Source organism: Capra hircus, chromosome 7, assembly GCF_001704415.2.
Source record: "Capra hircus breed San Clemente chromosome 7, ASM170441v1, whole genome shotgun sequence".
NCBI classification, from domain to species: Eukaryota; Metazoa; Chordata; class Mammalia; order Artiodactyla; family Bovidae; genus Capra; species Capra hircus.
The window spans coordinates 89,487,157-89,505,544 of record NC_030814.1 but is presented as its reverse complement, the minus strand read 5'-3'; the positions used below and the strand labels follow the sequence as shown (position 1 = coordinate 89,505,544).

Below are 18,388 nucleotides of genomic sequence, written 5' to 3'. Positions count from 1 at the left end.
CTGCCCTCAACCTTTCCCAGTATCAGGGTCTTTTCCAATGAGTCAGTTCTTTGAGTCAGGTGGCCAAAGTATTGGAGTTTCAGCTTCGGCATCAGTGAATTCATTCCAATGAATATTCAGGGTTGACTTCCTTTAGGATTGATAGGTTTGATGTCCTTGCTGTCCAAGGGACTACTACTACTCATATAAATTACGGTACATCCAAAAAGATCCTGTTTCTAAACATAGCATTAGTGTTATAGATGGAAACCCAAAACAGAACAGACATAGTTTGGAGGGCAAAGGGGCCCAGCGAAATCGAGATAAAGCCTGGAGCTGAATTTAGAGTAAGGCGCCTGTGTTCATTTCTTCATTTTGGTGAGATGACAACCTTAGGAAGAGCTGGCTGAGAGCAGGTGCCAATTCTCCATGCTGTTTTTGTCACTTTTCTTTCCATCTAAAATCATCCCCAAATCAAGTGTTAGAAGAATTTGTGATGGCATGGGAAAATACAGTAAGTCCCCACTTATGAGTGAGTTCCCTTTCAAAAGCACATTCATAAGTCCCATGTTTTCCTTAAGTCCAACAAAGTTAGCCTAGTTTGCAACTTTTACAGATAATGCCGGACAGGTGAATTAGCTTATGTGATTGGACGTGTGAACACAAGTTTGAATCTTTTTTGTTTGCTTGTGTTTTACTTATTTATTTCTGGCTGAGCTGGGTCTTTGTTGCTGCACTTGGGCTATCCTCTAGCTGTGGCAAGCAGTGGCTGCTCTCTAGTTATGGTGAGAGGGCTTCTCGTTGCAGTGGCTTCTCTTGTTGTGGCGCACGGGCTCTAGTGCATACGGGCTTCCGTAGTTGTGGCGCACAGGCTTAGTTGCTTCTTAGCGAGTAGGACCTTCCCGGACCAGGGATCGAACCCGTGTCTCCTGCACCAGCAGGCAGATTCTCACCCACGGACCGCCAGGGAAGCCTAACATTCGCATCTTTAAAAGTCTGAAAGATGGGGTGGGGCTGGGGGTGGGGAGGCGCTAACTGTAATGGTTCCCTCACGATGTGATATTAAGCAAATTAAGAAAAGCTTTAAAGGCAGGTAATCAAATAGTATAAAGGACCTGAATTTGTAAAAATGGATAGATATGTGTATATGTTTTTTAAAAAATCAAGGTGATAGGATTATGGATGATCTTTGTGACTTTACCTGATCTCTAGATTTGGGAACATGAAATTGTGTTCCCTCTGTAGTCGTAAAGAAGAGAAAACACGGAAACAGTAGATTTTCATCACTGGCAGCAGTTCTGGGCCAAACAGTTGCCACAAACACTGATTAGTGAACCCGGCACGCCGCTCCTAGGGACACTCAGGGCCAGGCTCCCAAGAGCCTCTGTCTCCTTGTTGTCACGACCAATCCCCACTCAACCTCGTGTGACGTTCGTTTCTGTTTGGAGACACCCGATCTGACACCAGTTCTTTGATTAAGTCACTGCGGGGGCTGTGACCCTTGCCTGAACAGAGCTCGTTTGATACACTTATTGTCTCTGTGAGCACCTCACTGCCCTGCTGCACTTGGATCCTGGCCAATCTCTTTGGCTTTATGCTTGGGGCCATTAGATACAAAATCACCCAAAAAAAACCCCAAAGCCAAAAACGTGGCCCTGAATGGTGGAAAAGGACCCTGGTTACCACCTGGTTCCACTCAGATGGGAAAATGCTTCTTGTTGACTCAAATTGTTTCACTGCTCTGCCTGTGTCCTCGAATGACTGCACACCCCACCCCCGAGTATCAATATGGGGGTTACAGATCTAGCCCGTAGGTGGATTCCCAAGCACAGGGTCCACAGGTATCGAGACTTTGCCCTGTTCCTAGGGCAGGCTATCAGGGAGGGTCCCAGCCCTCAAGGGGAGCATGGGTTGGTGGTAAGGGACCACCTCTGCACCCCGGAACCCCAATGCCTCAACACACTTGGCCTGGCAGTGGTGTGTCTCCCCACCCCACAGGCCACAGGAGAGCCCAGTGTTGATCTTTAGCAGGAGTTGGGGACACCTCCCCCACCTCCCTGGATCGATGGAAGCACTCCCGCTGCCAGATGGCTCCCTCTAGGTCTGTATGTCTCACCCAGCACTGCCTCAAGGCAGAGGTCTCACCTGGGGGAGACTCTGCCCCCAGAGGACACAGGGCCATATCTGGGGATGACTGTGTTTGTCAAGACTGGGGGGGCTCCTGGTGTTGAGCTTGTGGGGGCCAGGGATGCTGCCCCATACCCCACAACGCCAGGGACGGACTCCAATGTCAGCAGTGCCAAGGGTGGAACCCCTGCTTTATAGAAAGCTGCCCCAGCCCCCTCCCTCCTGAGGCTGGAACCCAGCTGGGTCTCCCCGGTGGCCTCTTATGCCAGCCCCCTGAGCCTGGGGCCACTGAGAAAGGCTCACCCTGGCCCAGGAATGGCAGCAGCATGTCCCTTTGTGTAGGTGGAAAAAAACGCCGTTAGTTTGTGGAGAGCTAATGTTTGCAGAAAAGAGGGGCCGGCTCTTGGAAACCACCGGGGACCTTCGGAGCCAGGGGGAAACAGCCTCGCCCGAGGCCAGCCTGCAGCTGGGGAAGCCTGGCCTGTGCTGAGCAGGGAGCAGGGGCTTCTGTTGGCCTCCCCAGGGCGGGCCTTCCTAGAACTCAAGAGTGGGCTAGCTGCCGGCTTTTCTGTTTCTTTCTTTTTTTTTTCAATTTATTTATTTGGCTGCACCAGGTCTTAGTTACAGCTCGCGGGATCGTCATTCTTCGTTGTGGCTAGTAAACTTAGTTGCAGCACGTGAGATCTAGTTCCCCCACCAGGGATCAAACCAGGGCCACCTGCATTGAGAGTACAGAGTCTTAGCCACTGGACCACCAGAGAGGTCCCTAGCTGCTGGCTTGTGAGGTGTAATCGGTGGCCTGGCAGCTGCAGGGGTCCCCGGGAAGCCCAAGCTGAGGTACCTGTGTGGCTGAAGAGGACGGGCCTCCGTAGCCCATGGCCTCCTCCTCCTCCCATGGGAGGTTGGTACCAGCTGTGTGTGGAGGGGACAGGTGACTGTTTGCCTCTCCCCCTGGCCTTGGCGAGTGCCTCCCCGGGCGGTCTGTTCTCAGGGCAGTGGGTGCAGCGTGGGGAGCAGCGTGGAGGCTGGCATTCAGCCTCTGGGTCACCCTGACAGCTGGACGTGGCTGCCCTAGAGCCTCTTGTGCCATGCACAGTCATCAGACAGAGGGTTGGCTCCGTCCGGTGTTCCACTAGGAGCCTCTGGAGAATGACAGCGCTAAAGCACCGGTGCCCACCCCGCGCCCGGGGTCTACTCACAGAGACTTCCTTTCTTTCCGGGTGACCTCTCAGCCTGGGGCGGCCAGCTTCAGATCCCTCGGCTTCTGCCCCCATATACCTGTCACCTCTTCCACCCTGAGGTTAATTGCTTTGCCCCCAGATCGCATTTTCCACCTCTCCCTTTTTTTCACCCTGGCACGTGGCTTTCATCAAAGCCAAAAACCAGACATGGAAAAACCCCAAGCCTGACACGCGTCAAGGCTAGGTTCAGTATCAAGGCTTGGGGTCCCTGTGTCCCAAAATGGAATAGTACAATTTCCAGAAGAAAACTCGACGCCCCTCCCCCGCCCCCAGAGAAACACCACTGTGTGTCCTGCATGGATTGGTTATAAATAATGAAGTGGAAGGGACTTCCCTGGTGGTCCAGTAGGTAGGACACCACGCTCTCAGTGCAGGGAACCTGGGTTCGATCCCTGGTCAGGGAACTAGATACCACATGCAACAAATAAGACCTGGCACAGCCAAATAAATAAGAATATTTTTTAAAAAGAGAGAATGAAGTGGATTCTCCAGAAATAACCCCCCTTTCTCTGGAGGACATGGCCTATTTCCACATCAAATGCCGCATTTTCGGTGACAGCCAAGTATTTCTCTGAGAAAAGCTGGAGATAATTAAGTTAAAAATATTTAACCAGGATTTTTTTTTCCTCCCTGTCTTTCTAAACAGGGTAAAGCAGTGCTGCTTCTTGGAAAAACTGAAAAAGGTATGTCGCGTTTTCTCTTACTTCATGAGCTTGGAATCCCTTGTTTTTCAAAAAAAAGGAACAAACAAGTGGGAGTATTTGGTGTGCATATGACACACTGGGGATTGTGTCACCAGGAACAGAGCTCTGGGCCACCTGCCAGGAAACCCGAGTTCAAATCCCAGGCCCGCCTCTGCCGTGTCTGGGCAGGCCCCTTTCATCTCCCTGCAGCGGAAATAACATGCTGTGACTTCCCAAGCGTGGTTGTGTCGAGATGAAGGGAGGGAAGCCGTCAATAGGAAACCGGGCGTCGAAGGGCCTCCAGCCAGCAGGCTGGAAACATGGGTCTTTCCAGGAACTCGGTCCCTCTCGTGTAGATTACCTAATCTACTGTTTACCTCTCTGCCTCCATCCGCAGCATCCTCCTACAACCCTCCCCTCCTACAGCCCTTCCCAGGTCCAGGAGTCCGGCAGGCACATCCCCCTCTGGTCCCTGGCATCTTCCCCCAACTTTCTCCTCATCAGTCTGGCTGAATGCCTGTCAGCGTGGCCCCTCTTGTCAAAGCACCAGTTTCGGTTTCTCTGGCTCCCCTCTCATTTCTCTCGGCTATGCCGTTTATCTCAGGCTATGTCACTTCCTTCCCCCTGCGGGCCTGGGGTTTCACTGGCCCTTCTGGTCCCTGTTCCTCCAGGTGTCCAATCGGGTCATGGATCTGGGAACTTCCCTGATGTGCCATCTGCATCTGGCACTTTTCCTCCCACGCCCTCATCCCACAGGTTTCAGCAGGTCTCATTTTCACACCGAGCGTTTTCCGCCTGCCCCCGTGGCTGCTCCATGGCCCCGTTGGTCGTCTGAGAGCATGTGAGTTAATTTCCACAGGTTCCATCGCTGCTTAGGAAGGAAAGGGCATCGCAGCACCTCTCTTGGTGAAGGATGTTGATGGTGGTGTGGCTCAAACGGGGTTCTCTTGGGACCCTTTCCAGGACTTGCTGAAGACGTAGTGGGAGGGCTGGTTTGAGGTGGGGGCTTCACTCTGGACCCAGCTTCTCTGCTTCCTCTCTGAGCCTTTTTTTGGCCAAGCCGTGCAGCATGTGGGATCTTAGTTCCCTGAGCAGTGGAAATGCAGGGACCCTAACCTCTGGACCACCAGGAAGTCCTAAGATTAAAATTTCAATTAAAGAGTGAATTGTTTCAAGCTAACTCCAGCCCTATCAGACCATGTCTCTAATGAATGAATTTTTTTAATTTTTAAAATGTATTCATCTATTCATTTATTTACTTGTGGTCACACTGGGTCTTCACTGCTGCATGGGACTTTTCTCTACAGTTGCGCTCTTGGTGCGATGTGCAGGCTCCTCATTGCCGTGGCTTCTCTTGTGGAGCACGGACTCTTGGGCACACAGGCATCAGTAGTTGTGGCTCCCAGGCTCTGGATCATGGGCTCAGTAGTACAGGCTTAGTTGCTCCACAGTGTGTGGGATCTTCCCAGACTGGGGATCAAACCTGTGTCCCCTGCATTGGCAGGTGGATTCTTTACCACTGGGCCATCAGGGAAGTTCTAAAGAAAATCTTGACATCTGATTCCTTGTGGATATTTTGCATGCATTTTGACTTCTTAAAAACTATCACGTGAAGACACCGAGTGCAGTCACTGAGTTTCCTGTGTCGCTCAGATTCCGTGCCCAAGGCAGGCGCCGTGCTGTCGCCAGCACAGTCTGGCCGGTGGGAACTGTGATGATGAAGACAGTGCTCTGAAACGAGGGTGCTTCCCAGTGGTCTCCGGTCCCCTCGTCTTGATCTTTTCACATTGTCCATCAGCAGAGCGCGGGTCCATGGCCCCTTTTCCTAACAGGCAGCCAGACCTCAGGTGCACCTGGTCCCCCAGGACACACACATGTCTGGAATCCCGGCAGAGCCACAGCTGCCAGGCTCAGGTGTCAGGAAAGCGGGGGCTGCAGCCACGTGGCCTCGTGCTGGGGGATTAGGTCCCCGCCCTGCCGCACCTGTCAGCCGGCAGGACACCGAGCTGCAGCCATGACGTCAGCCAGCTCCACTCAGGCCCTGGCCCTGCTCCCAGGCACCTGGTCAGCCCCTGCTGACAGCCCCTCCCCACCTCCTCCCCTCCTGCTGTAGACCCCACTCGGCAAGCTGGCTGGTGTTTATCAAGTGTCTCCTCTGGGCCAGGCCCGGCCTCTTGGTCCGATTTCATTCTGGTAGGAGCCTGGGGGAGCAGGTTTCCTTGTCCCCATTTCTAGGTAGGGAAACTGTGGCAGCAGAGAGGCTCAGTGGGACCCAGGGCTGGTGGACCATGAGGCCAGGGTTCAAGCTCCTTTCTCTCTGCCCACAAGGCACCTGGTGGTCCGTATTACTCAAGGTTCACCAAGAAACAGAACCAACAGGGTGTGAATACAGAGAATTACTTTCAGGAATTGATTATGGAGGCCACAGGGGGGAGACCCAAGAGAGTCAGTGCCAAAGCCTATCCCTGGAGGGTTCCCTCGTGCTCAGGGGAGGCCTGGTATTTGTTCTGTTCAAGCCTTCCTGTGAGTAGAGAAGCTCCCCTGCCGCCTCCCACATCCTAGGGAGTGATCCATTTGACTCAGCATCCATCAGTTTAAGGGCCTCCTGGTAGCTCAGACAGTAAAGAATCCACTTGTCAATGCAGGAGAGGCGTGTTCAATCCCAGGGTCGGGAAGATCCCCTGGAGGAGGAAATGGCAACCCACTTCAGTATTCTTGCCTGGAGAATCCCACGGAGCCTGGTGGGCTATAGTCGTTGCAACAAGTCGAACACGGCTGAGCAGCTAACACTTTCACTTTCAACCAGTTTAAATGGCAGTCTCACCCATAAACACCCTCACAGAAGCATCCAGAAGAATGTCAGACCGCATATATACCTGGACATCCCATGGCCCAGCCAAACTGACTTGAAATTAGCCATCAAAAATCTCTCTCTCTGTTTTTTAATACTTATTTATTTGACTGCACTGGGTCATAATTGCAGCATGTGGGATCTAGTTCCCTGACCAGGGATCAAACCCAGCCCCTCTGCATTGGGAGCTCGGGGGTCTTAGCCACTTGACCACCAGGGAAGTCCTTCTTCCTCTTTTTTTTTTTTTTTTTTTTTTTTTTAGTTTTTTAATGACAAAGTAACAACTTGGCACCAGGTCTATTGACCACCAGCCCAGGGTCCCTCCCACCCACCCACCCAACAGGTTTGAATTGGTAATGCATTCTGAGGAGATGGAATTCTGCTTGGTTGGATTGTATTGAATTCTTTTTTATCTGTCTGTGCTGGGATTAAAGCTCAACATTCAGAAAACGAAGATCATGGCATCTGGTCCCATCACTTCATGGGAAATAGATGGGGAAATAGTGGAAACAGTGTCAGACTTTATTTTGGGGGGCTCCAAAATCACTGCAGATGATGACTGCAGCCATGAAATTAAAAGACGCTTACTCCTTGGAAGAAAAGTTATGACCAACCTAGATAGCATATTCAAAAGCAGAGACATTACTTTGCCAGCAAAGATCCATCTAGTCAAGGCTATGGTTTTTCCAGTGGTCATGTATGGATGTGAGAGTTGGACTGTGAAGAAAGCTGAGTGCCAAAGAATTGATGCTTTTGAACTGTGGTGTTGGAGAAGATGCTTGAGAATCCCTTGGACTGCAAGGAGATCCAACCAGTCCCTTCTAAAGGAGATCAGTCCTGGGTGTTCATTGGAAGGACTGATGCTGAAGCTGAAACTCCAATACTTTAGCCACCTCATGCGAAGAGTTAATTCATTGGAAAAGACTCTGATGCTGAGAGAGATTGGCAGGAGGAGAAGGGGACGACAGAGGGTGAGATGGCTGGATGGCATCACCGACTCGATGGACGTGAGTTTGAGTGAACTCCAGGAGTTGGTGATGGACTGGGAGGCCTGGCATGCTGCGATTCATGGGGTCGCAAATAGTCGGACACGATTGGGCAACTGAACTGAACTGAACTGAACTGTGCTGAGATTTCCTTCCTGCATCGTGTGCGCTTTCTCTAGTTGTGGTGAGCAGGGACTACTCTCTAGTTGCGCTACACGAGATTCTCACTGCAGTGGCTTCTGTTGTTGCCGAGCACCGACTCTAGGCACATGGGCTTCAGTAGTTGTGGCCCACCAGCTTAGTTTCCCTCAGCAGGCAGACTCTTAACCACTGTACCACCAGGGAACCCCTGTATTGAATTCTTTAATTCAAAGACAAAGTGAGCACAGTTCATCTCTTTTCTAAGTGCTGGGTTTGGGAGAATTGGGGCTGTGCCAACTTTTCTCTAAAAGACAGTAAGATGTCATTTGACCAGGTTCCTGCTGCACAAAGACTAGAATTATCAGATTTTTCTTGGTTGGGTAATGCAGTGAAAATGGTTTTTAAAAAGTCTCCAAAAATATCTGGGCAGCCCACGGAAGAGTGTGTGCTAAATCACTTCAGTTATGTCCTACTTTTTGAGACCCCATGGACTGTAGCCTGCAGGCTCGTCTGTCCTTGAGATTCTTCAGGCAAGAATACTGGAGTAGGTTGCCATTTCCTTCTCCAGGGGATCTTCCCAACCCAGAGATCGAACCTGCGGCTATGGCCCAGCCAAACTGACACATAAAATGAACCATCACACAGTCTTCCAGGCCCCTTGCCCACTTGGGTGGGACCCCCCTGTACCTTGTGGGGCCATCACCACTTTCTCTGAGCATCAGGGAAGGGCCAGCGGTGGGAGTTCAGTGAGGTGAGCTGGAGAGGCCAGCTTTGAAAAGCCACATACTCAAATAGATGCTTGTTCAGAAATGTCCACAGCAGCAAAATTCACCTATGCAGAGTACATCATGAGAAACGCTGGGGTGGAAGAAGCACAAGCTGGAATCACGATTGCCGGGAGAAATATCAATAACCTCAGATATGCAGATGACACCACCCTTATGGCAGAAAGTGAAGAGGAACTAAAAAAAGCCTCCTGATGAAAATGAAAGAGGAGAGTGAAAAAGTTGGTTTAAAGCTCAACATTCAGAAAACGAAGATCATGGCATCTGGTCCCATCACTTCATGGGAAATAGATGGGGAAATAGTGGAAACAGTGTCAGACTTTATTTTGGGGGGCTCCAAAATCACTGCAGATGGTGACTGCAGCCATGAAATTAAAAGACACTTACTCCTTGGAAGAAAAGTTATGACCAACCTAGACAGCATATTCAAAAGCAGAGACATTACTTTGCTAACAAAGGTCCGTCTGGTCAAGGCTATGGTTTTTCCAGTGGTCATGTATGGATGTGAGAGTTGGACTGTGAAGAAAGCCGAGTGCCAAAGAATTGATGCTTTTGAACTGTGGTGTTGGAGAAGATGCTTGAGAGTCCCTTGGACTGCCAGGAGATCCAACCAGTCCCTTCTAAAGGAGATCAGTCCTGGGTGTTCATTGGAAGGACTGATGCTGAAGCTGAAACTTCAATACTTTGGCCACCTCATGAAAAGAGTTGACTTATTGGAAAAGACCCTGATGCTGGGAGGGATTGGGGGCAGGAGGAGAAGGGGACGACAGAGGATGAGATGGCTGGATGGCATCACCGACTCGATGGACATGAGTTTGGGTGAACTCCAGGAGTTGGTGATGGACAGGGAGGCCTGGCATGCTGCGATTCATGGGGTCGCAAAGAGTCGGACATGACTGAGTGACTGAACTGAACTGAACTGAATGATGGGCACAGCCCCACTGTCCAGCAGTTAATGATGGACACAGCCCCACTGTCCAGCAGTTAATGATGGACACACACACCATATCCCTTCACAGATGGGAGCATGGCTTAGCCACGAGAAAGAGAGATACGCTGACACTCACTACCATGTGGCCAGACCCTGACAATAAGATGGTCAGTGAGAGAAGCAGACACAGAAGGGCACAGGGTGTGACTCCGCTGATGGGACACGTCCAGAACAGGCAGGTCCACAGACACAGAGAGTGGGTTCCTGGTGGTCAGGGGCCAGGGGTGGGGATGGGCGTGACTGCTGATGGGGACAGACTTCTTTTGGGAGAGATGATGGAATGTTCTGGAATCAGGTAGTGGTGGTAGCGGCACAATAATATTAATGCACTAAATGCCAGTGGAGGGTATGCTTAAAATAGTTAAAATGACAAATGTTATGTCATATAGACATATTTTTGTGATTTTAAAATCTAGTAACATATCAAAAAACCATTGAATGAGTGAACACTTTCAGTGGTGAACTGTTTGTTTTCTGACTTGATGTCTCAGCGAAGCTGCCGAAAGGGAAAAGAGGAGGCAGCACGGCGTGTGTGTGCTGCGGGGGCGTCAGAGCAGTTGAATCACAGAGGTTGGTTCTTCCCCGAGTTCCCAGCATCTCATGGCTGGGGTAGTGGGGACATTCACTGGGGAGGCGTGAGTGGTGAAACACAGGGACGGAATCCTAGTCCCGCCAGCCTCTGCCCCAGCAAGTGGATGGTGGGGTGGGGTCGCCATCCCCACAGTGCCCTGTGTGGGACCCCCCCGAGTGCAAGCGAGACCTGCTGGGCACGTGCAGTGAGTGCTGGAGGGAGGAGATGCTGGAGGGCTAGGGGTGGGGTTCTAGGTGATTTGTTTTAAAAAGTGCAAGAAGAGGACTTCCCTGGTGGTCCAGTGGCTGAGGCTGCTCTCAGTGCAGGGGGCACGGGTTCAATCCCTGGTCTGGGAACTAAGATTCCTGCCTGCCAAGGAACAGCGCAAACCTTGATCTTCTTTTCCCAGCTGTGCCTGGCTCTCCCATCCCCACCATCACTCTGTCGCTCCCCTACCATCAGGGGAGCCTGGGGGCTGGCTTTTCAAAGCAGGACACACAGCTGGACCTTCCTAGAGTGGTCATTTTAGTCAAAGACCTTGGGGCCAGGAGGGAGTCATTATTTCTTGGACACTCATGTTATATTTTCTTTTTTTTTTTTTTTAATGGTCCTTTATTTTGGGGGAATGAGGGACAAGCCATGCAGGATCTTAGTTCCCCAAGCAGGGATATAACCCATGCCCCCTGCCCTGGAAGCACCGAGTCCTAACCACTGGACCAACAGGGAATTCCCAGTGTTATATTTTCTATTTATATTATTTTTACAGTCATGTAGATGAATTCAGGAGCAGCCGGTCCAACTGACATGACAATGTAGGAAAAAATGAGGGCACCTCAGCAGATGACCTTAGGCCATATCCCATTCTATCTCCTCTAGGCCTGGGTCCTCTCTTCAGGTCCTCTGATGTGTTAATCAGTGACGCTGCATAACAAATACCCCCAAGTTCCACCCACTCATCATCTCACGTGAGTCAGGGCTCTAGGCACAGCCTCACTGGGTCCTCTACTTGGGGTCAGAGCAGGCCACCATCCAGGTGTCAGCCAGGCTGCACTCTCATACAGAAGCTTGGCTGGGGGAGAGTCTGCTCCAGGGTCCCTAGGGGTGTTGGCAGAATTTGCTGTGGCTGCAGGGCTGTCCTGGGTGCCTTCTGCCGGTCCGCTAGGCGCTGCCAGCAGCTTCTGAAGTTCACCCCCACTGCTCCCAGCCAAGTGCGCTTCTTAAACACAGCCACCTGCCTCAGCAGGCCACCGAGGAATGTCCCTAGGGGCAGGGGCAGAAGTCTGAGCAGCCACCGGCACCCCCGCGCCAGTCCCTGAGGGTCGCACAAGGTCACACCCATGCATTCCGTGCACCCTCTCTACTCCAGTGTCCAGTGGGCCCCCAGCTGCCTCTCCTAAGCCCTGCAGAGACTCCTAGAACTGGGCACCCAGCCCTGCGGCACAGTTCCCCTTTCCAGCAAGGGCCACAGGAGACCTGGGCTCTTCCCAGGCAGCCCGGCCCTCGGCCAAGTTTCTGCATTAACGAGAAAAGGCGTAATGGAATTTGGACGGGCGAGAAAAAGGATGTCAGTGTGAACAGATCCAGACACTCGATCTCATTGTTAGAAATTCCTCATGGGTCACAAAAACCTCATCTTGGGGCAGAGGCCACTGGGAAGCTGAGATTAGCTCACTCTCGCTGGGGGTTTCTGCAGACCCAGCGCTGGTCTCCACACCCCTGCTTCCCACCCCACCTGCGGTCACCCGGCTCCTGCAATCCCACCCAGTCACCAGGGCTCAGCATTCCCCAGATGGTCAGCAGGGGTAGCTGCAGGGGTAGCCCTCTCTGGAAGGTTCCACAGTGTCCCCAGATGAGGACACAGCCAGACTACATCCTTGTCAGTGCTGAGACTTGCAGTCTGGATGGAGACTGCTGCTTCTCTGCCCGTCTCCCACCCTTCATCCCCCGCCACCCTATATTTGAAGGTCAGGCTTCCAGCTGAGACACACAGGAGTCAGCACCCTAGTAGGGGTTCCATCCAGACATCCTGATGCTGTGTCTTACTCCAGGGCAGCCTGAGCTTTGACTCCAGACCCCCTGTCTGCTGGGCACCTGGGGGCCCTTGGAGTTGGACACTGAGGACGTGTGGTGTTGCCTGGAGCAGGTGCCTGGGAGCCACGTCAGCCCACCCAGGCTCCTCGATGGACCAGAATCATATGTTCATTTCACAGGAAAGGGCCTCCTGAGCTGACACACTCCTCAGCCACTCGTATAGGGGTCTCCCCCAGACCCCAACTGGGCACTACTGACATAGACCAGCTGTTCTCCGAGGGGCCATCCTGGGCACAGTAGGGTGTGAAGCAGCCTCCCTGGCCCCATCCCCTTGATGCCAGGAGCCCCCAGAGGGAAGACCACAGACCTCCCAGACATGGCCTGCAGCCCCTGTTCTAGGGTCTGGCTCCCCACACAGGTGTGCCTCTAAATTGTGAACCTAATTGCACTGTTTTTTCCCCACCTATTTAATATAAAAAATGTCCCTGGACTTCCCTGGTGGTCCAGTGGTTGAGAGTCTGACTGCCAATGCAGGAGACACAAGTTTGATCCCTGGTCCAGGGAGATTCCACCTGCCAAGGGACAGCTGGGCCCATGCACCACTGCTGAGACCGAGTGTCACAGCTACTGAAGCCCACATGCTCAAAAGCCTGTGCTCTGCAACAAGAGAAGCCACCTCAATGAGATGCCTGCACACTGCAACTAGAGAGTACCCAACCCACCGCAACTAGAGAAAGACCTGCAGCGGCAAAGACCCAGCGCAGACAAAACAATTTTTAAAAGAAAGAAAAATGTCCCTGACTACAGCTTACCCTTAGGGAGAGTCTCTCTGGGTGTGCATGGTTCCAGGACTTTGTAACCACATCAGAGGTGAGGTAACAGGTGCTTAGTCACCATTAGTCATTCTAATGCTGGGCTGTTTCACCTTTGGTCCCACGGGTGTTGACCAGCGACCCAGGGCCCAGAGCAAAGAGCTGGAACCCGGCACCCAAGCCCCAGGTCCATCCACAGCAGTGCCTCTGAGCAGGAAAGGCCGTCTGCACTCTGCCCTCCAGGGCACCTGCCCTCGAGTGGCGTCCACTGCGGACGTCAGGTGTTGCCAGGTGCGCTCCTCTGGCGGCCTGATCCTGGCAGAGAGACTGGCCCTGAGGACAGAGTGAGTTCCAGGACGGAGCCCCCTTGGTAAACGCCCTGCCTTGCAGCCACCCGTCCCTTTCGTCCAGACATCACTCAGATGCCCAGCTTCCCAGCCACGGCCCCCAAAGATGCCCCAGTCCTGGTCCCAGGACTTGTGGACACATAACCTCGTTGGGCAGAGGCGACTTTGCAGGAGGGATTATTTAAGGCTCCTGAGATGGGGGCGATCCAGGATTCCCCGGGAGGCCCAGTGTCATCACAGGGTCCTTATAAGAGGGAGGGGGAGGGTCAGAGGCAGACGGGAGATGCTGCTCTGCTGGCTCTGAGGGTGGAGGGAGGGGCTGCAAGCCAGGGATGAGGTGCCTCTGGAAGCCGGAAAAGGGGGGAGCCAGTGCTCCCCTGGAGCCTCCAGAGGGACCAGCCCTGCCCACGCCTGGATTTAGCTCCGTGAGGCCCGAGTCAAACTCCTGACCTCCAGACCCACGAGATAATCACTGTGTGTGGTTTTAAGCCAGCAAATTTGTGGTGATTTGTGACAGCAGCCACGGGAAATGCAATGCCAAGGAGCATCCACAGAGCTGTGGCTACCCCAAGGAAGGGTTCCAGTGCAGCCTTGTGCATAGATGGTAGACCAGGGGCTTCTCAGAGGGGGATGACTCTTCAAGGGGCTTTGCAGGATGTGTAGGAGATTGTCCAGGCTCAGGTGGGAACACCACCCTGCCCTCTCCCAGCCTCCTGCCCTTTGGATCCGAGCTGCAGCCTCCCAGGGCCAGGGTGACGGCATTTCCTGGGTGCCAAGAAGCCGAGAACAGGGCTGACATTAGCCACAGGCGCTCAGCTCGCTGGCCCAGCCGGGTTACCCGCTTGCACACGCTCACATGACTGCAGTCATCCTCTGGGCGGACAGAGAAGGCCCTTTCTTCTGCTCCCTCACCAGCCGCACTGTCAGCCCTCTGTCACCGGGCGCATTGTCCGCCCGCCTCCGGGCTCCGGCCGAGGGCAGCCACTCACCCTGCAGCTCTGTTTTTCCCTCGCCTGTGGGCACCTCATTCATTCCCTTTTTTTCCTAGCCCTTTCTAAAAATAGCTGCCAAGGGACCCGATTTAGCCCATGCATGAAAGGACCAGCTGACAGCAAGTCACAAGACCCTGGTCTCCAGGGGGTGTGGGCCTCCTGTGGGGAAGCATCTGCCTGGCGGAGACCCAGCTGGTCTTTCATGGCCCCTGAGGCCCACCAAAGGTCACCATGCTCAAGGTCACAGAGGCCGTCACATGGCTGGCCCGCCCCAGGCCAGGCCAGGGTGACCTCGATCCTGGAGAAGCTCAGGCCCAGATGCGAGGCCGGGAAGGGGGAGCCCAGAGCCAACCTGGCTGGAGATGGGGATAGGGGAGAGGTGGATGGAGGGGTGGGATGGGAGATAGGTCGGGGGAGGGTGGGGATGCTGGGGAGTCAAAGAAGTTTTGTCCACCTCATACTAAAGTCCAGGTGCCAGTGTGGTGCCCGTGGCCCTCTGCATGCGACCCTGCTTGGGACTGGGAGCGAGGCTAGGAGGCCCCCACGTCCAGCTGCTGGGGACACTGCAAGGCACCCTCCCCTCCCTCTGACCTTATCACCCTAAGGTCCAGCGTGTGCTGTTTCTGTGGAGTCTAGAGCAGGTCTCTCCCCAACCCTAGGCACAGTGAAGGAGAGAGGACCAGGCCATCTTCTATGAGGGCCTGTCCCCAGCACTGTGGGGTTTGGAGCAGCCTCCCTGGCCCCACCCCCTTGATGCCTGGAGCCCGCCAGTCATGACAACAGATGCCCCAGACATCATCCCTGTGGAAACACCCTACTTAGGGGCTTCCACGCTGTGGACTGTGGTGCAGGGGGCCCCTCAAAGGCAAGCAGAGCCGAGGCCTCATGCACACAGTAGGTATGTAAGAAACACAGGGTAATCAGCTTGCATGCAGGCACAGCTGGTAGCCAGCCAGCCCCGCCAAGCCCTGCAGGAGGGCAGCCTGTTCTTGAAAGAAGCCTAGATACTGTTCTCTCAAACCTCATCTCGTTCTGTTTGGCTTTGGGATTTTTTTCCCTCTTTCCACACAGCGGCCCGCCTCCTCTTCTTCTGAACATCGTGTTCTCGGGGGGCGGTTACCCCCGGAATCGGGGAGCCTGCTTTCTCACCCAGGCCTTGTTTGTCCTCCTGTCGAGTCTGGCTGGAGGTTTGTGTTTGGGGGGGTGTTGTTTTGTTTCCTTCCTGTTTCATGGCAGGCGAGGAGGGGAGTCAAAATTCAGAAGCTCGGTAAGCTGTAAAGCTACCAGTTCTGGAAGTGTTAAAGCAGAATGAAGGCTGTTTCTGTTCTCCCTGAGGACACGGACTCGCTCCCGCCTGCCTCCCCTCCCCTCCCTGCAGGCCAGGGATGAGGCCTGGGACACAGGCTCCCGCTGCCCTCAGCTCCCCTCCCTCTACGAGGCCACCTTCCTGGGCTCTGACTCACCCAGCATGGCCTCATCCGCCTGGATGAGGAGGTGGGGAGGGGGCTTTCAGAACCTCCTGGAAGTAGCCGGCTTTTTCTGAGCTTGAATTCACTGAGATCAACTTCCTGTGCCTTCGGAGATGAAATGCATGTGGCACTCATGTCCCAGAGAGCAGGAACCTCAGGGAACAGGCTGGCTGCTGATGGAGATACTGCCAGTAACTCCTCTGGCTTTAATGCTTCGCCAGCATCTCAGGGCCATTACAAAAGAGAACGCGCGTCCTGTGCCTGCTCAGCGGGAGGAGTGGCTGCCAGCTGGAATTGTCCAGCATCTGGAACAGAGAGTGCTAGAAAGAGGCCAGGCCAACGGTCAGGAGATCCCACTTGGGCCTCGCCTGGCCAGTGTATCAGCCGGCCATGCCACGTAACGAGCCAGCACAGACCTCATGGCTTCCAGCTCAAGGCCCTGAAGGTCGGCAATAAGGCTGTGGTGTGGCTGTGCCCTCTGCTCAGGGTCTCTCCCGGCTGCTGTCAGAATGCCTTACCTGGGGCTGATTCAGATTGTTCCAGAACTCAGTTCCATGCAGCTGTAGCAGGGGGTCCCCCTTCCCTTGCAGCTGCCCCTGTGTCTTGACACACATCCACCTCCAGCTTCAAAGCCAGTGACAGAGGGTTTCCCTTGTGCGGAGTCCCCTTCATACTTGCTCCCTTAATAAGAGTAGGGCCACCAAGGTTATCCCCCTCCCACATCTGTGCCACATGTGGAGCTGAACCCCGTCCTCTCCTCAGGTCCTGCCCGCACCCCAGGAAAGGGGATTCTCCAGGTCACTGGGGGTCATCGTAGAGGTGTGCACAGCCCCGAGGACCCCTGGCTAGGTTGCTGGCCAAGGTCGGGTGTGACAGATGCATTCTCATCATCAGTCAGCCCCCCAAAGGAAATGGGGTCCGAGGGTCACTCCAGGCCACAAGTGAGATCAGGCACATTAGCTCTGACTCTGGATGGGCTCTGAAACCAAGGTGTGTGTGCCTGTGTGTGTGTGTGTTCAGCTGTGTCCGACTCTTCAATTCCGTGGACTGTCGCCCACCAGTCTCCTCTGTCCATGAGATTTCCCAGGCAAGAACACTGGAGTGGGTTGCCATTTCCTCCTCCAGGGAATTGTCCCATCCCAGGAATCAAACCTGAGTCTCTTGTGTCTCCTGCATTGGCAGGCAGATTCTCTACCACCATGCCACCTGGGAAGCCCTGCCACACACACAGAAAAAAATCCCCTCCTTCCATTTCCTGTGATGCTCTTTATCTCTTTTTTTTTTTTTTAAGGTGACAGTCCTCGTACATTCTTTTAAACATTTATTTATTTGAGGGGGGGTGTTGGTTCTTAACTGCAGCTTGTGAACTCTCTAGTTGCAGCACGTGGGCTCAGTAGTTGCAGCCCGTGGGTTTAGTTGCCCCACAGTATGTGGGATCTTAGTTCCCTGAACAGGGATCAAAGGCCACGTCCCCTGCATTGGAAGGCAAATCCTTAAACTCTGGACCACCAGGCAAGTCCCATCCTTATTGTCTTTAATAGTAAAATCCAGGGCAGAAACATTATTGTGAGAAATCCACTGGGGGATTCTAACCTGATTCTTCTCAAATGAGGGGTGGTTCTCCCCTGGGGACACTGAGCCATGTCTGGAAATGCCTGTGGTTGTCACAACTGAGGGGCTCCTGGCATCAAGGTGGGGGGCAGGAATACTGTTCCACCCCCCAACAGCTCCCAGGACAGCACCAATGTCAGCTGACTTGTCTGTCCTCCTCAGGACAGTAGGTGGCCTTTTGCGGGGGCACTCTGAGGGGTCCCAGCCCACCTTCTCTCAGGCCTGGCATCTTTGTGCTTAGGGAAGTTGCGGCCGAGGCTTTCCAGGGAGCAGCTCATCTCACCCTGAGGCCCCGGGGCTGCAGGTCCACCTTCAGTGCATGGAATTCAGAGCCGGGCTGACTCACTGGAAAAGACCCTGATGCTGGGAAAGATTGAGAGCAGGAGGAGAAGGGGGCGACAGAGGATGAGATAGTTAGATGGCATCACTGACACAATAGACATGAGTGTGAGCAAATTCTAGGAGACTGAAGCACAGGGAAGCCTGGTGTGCTGCAATCCATGAGGTCGAAAGGAGTCGGACACGACTGAGCAACTGAACAACTGGGGCTGTGCCTGGGTGTCCACGCACTGCAGGCAGACACTGCACCCAGGGAGCGGTCCCCAGTGGCCCCCAGTCACACATCCTCTTGGACCACCAGGACCAGGAGCCGCCACTCTTTCAAGGCCCTGCTCCTCGCCTCTGCCCCGCCAGCGAAAAGAATTTTTCACATTCTTTTCCTTTTACGCAGCTTAGCCAGCCAACTTTCAGAAGCGTCCCCTGGCGTCCTGT

The 18,388-nt window shown here is 53.7% G+C and overlaps 1 protein-coding gene across 2 annotated transcripts in view; it reads left to right on the top strand.

Annotated features, from left to right (window-relative positions):
• The window catches only part of GNG7 (G protein subunit gamma 7), a 140,196-nt gene that overhangs the window by 103,187 nt on the left and 18,621 nt on the right, over positions 1-18,388 (top strand). Inside the window, exon 3 of one of the 2 annotated variants that reach the window (XM_018050779.1) lies at positions 3,994-4,030. The exons of the other annotated variant lie outside the window; for it this stretch is intronic. The gene's annotated coding sequence lies outside the window, so the exon portion shown is untranslated. The remainder of the gene's footprint in view (positions 1-3,993; positions 4,031-18,388) is intronic. 2 annotated transcript variants of the gene reach the window in all.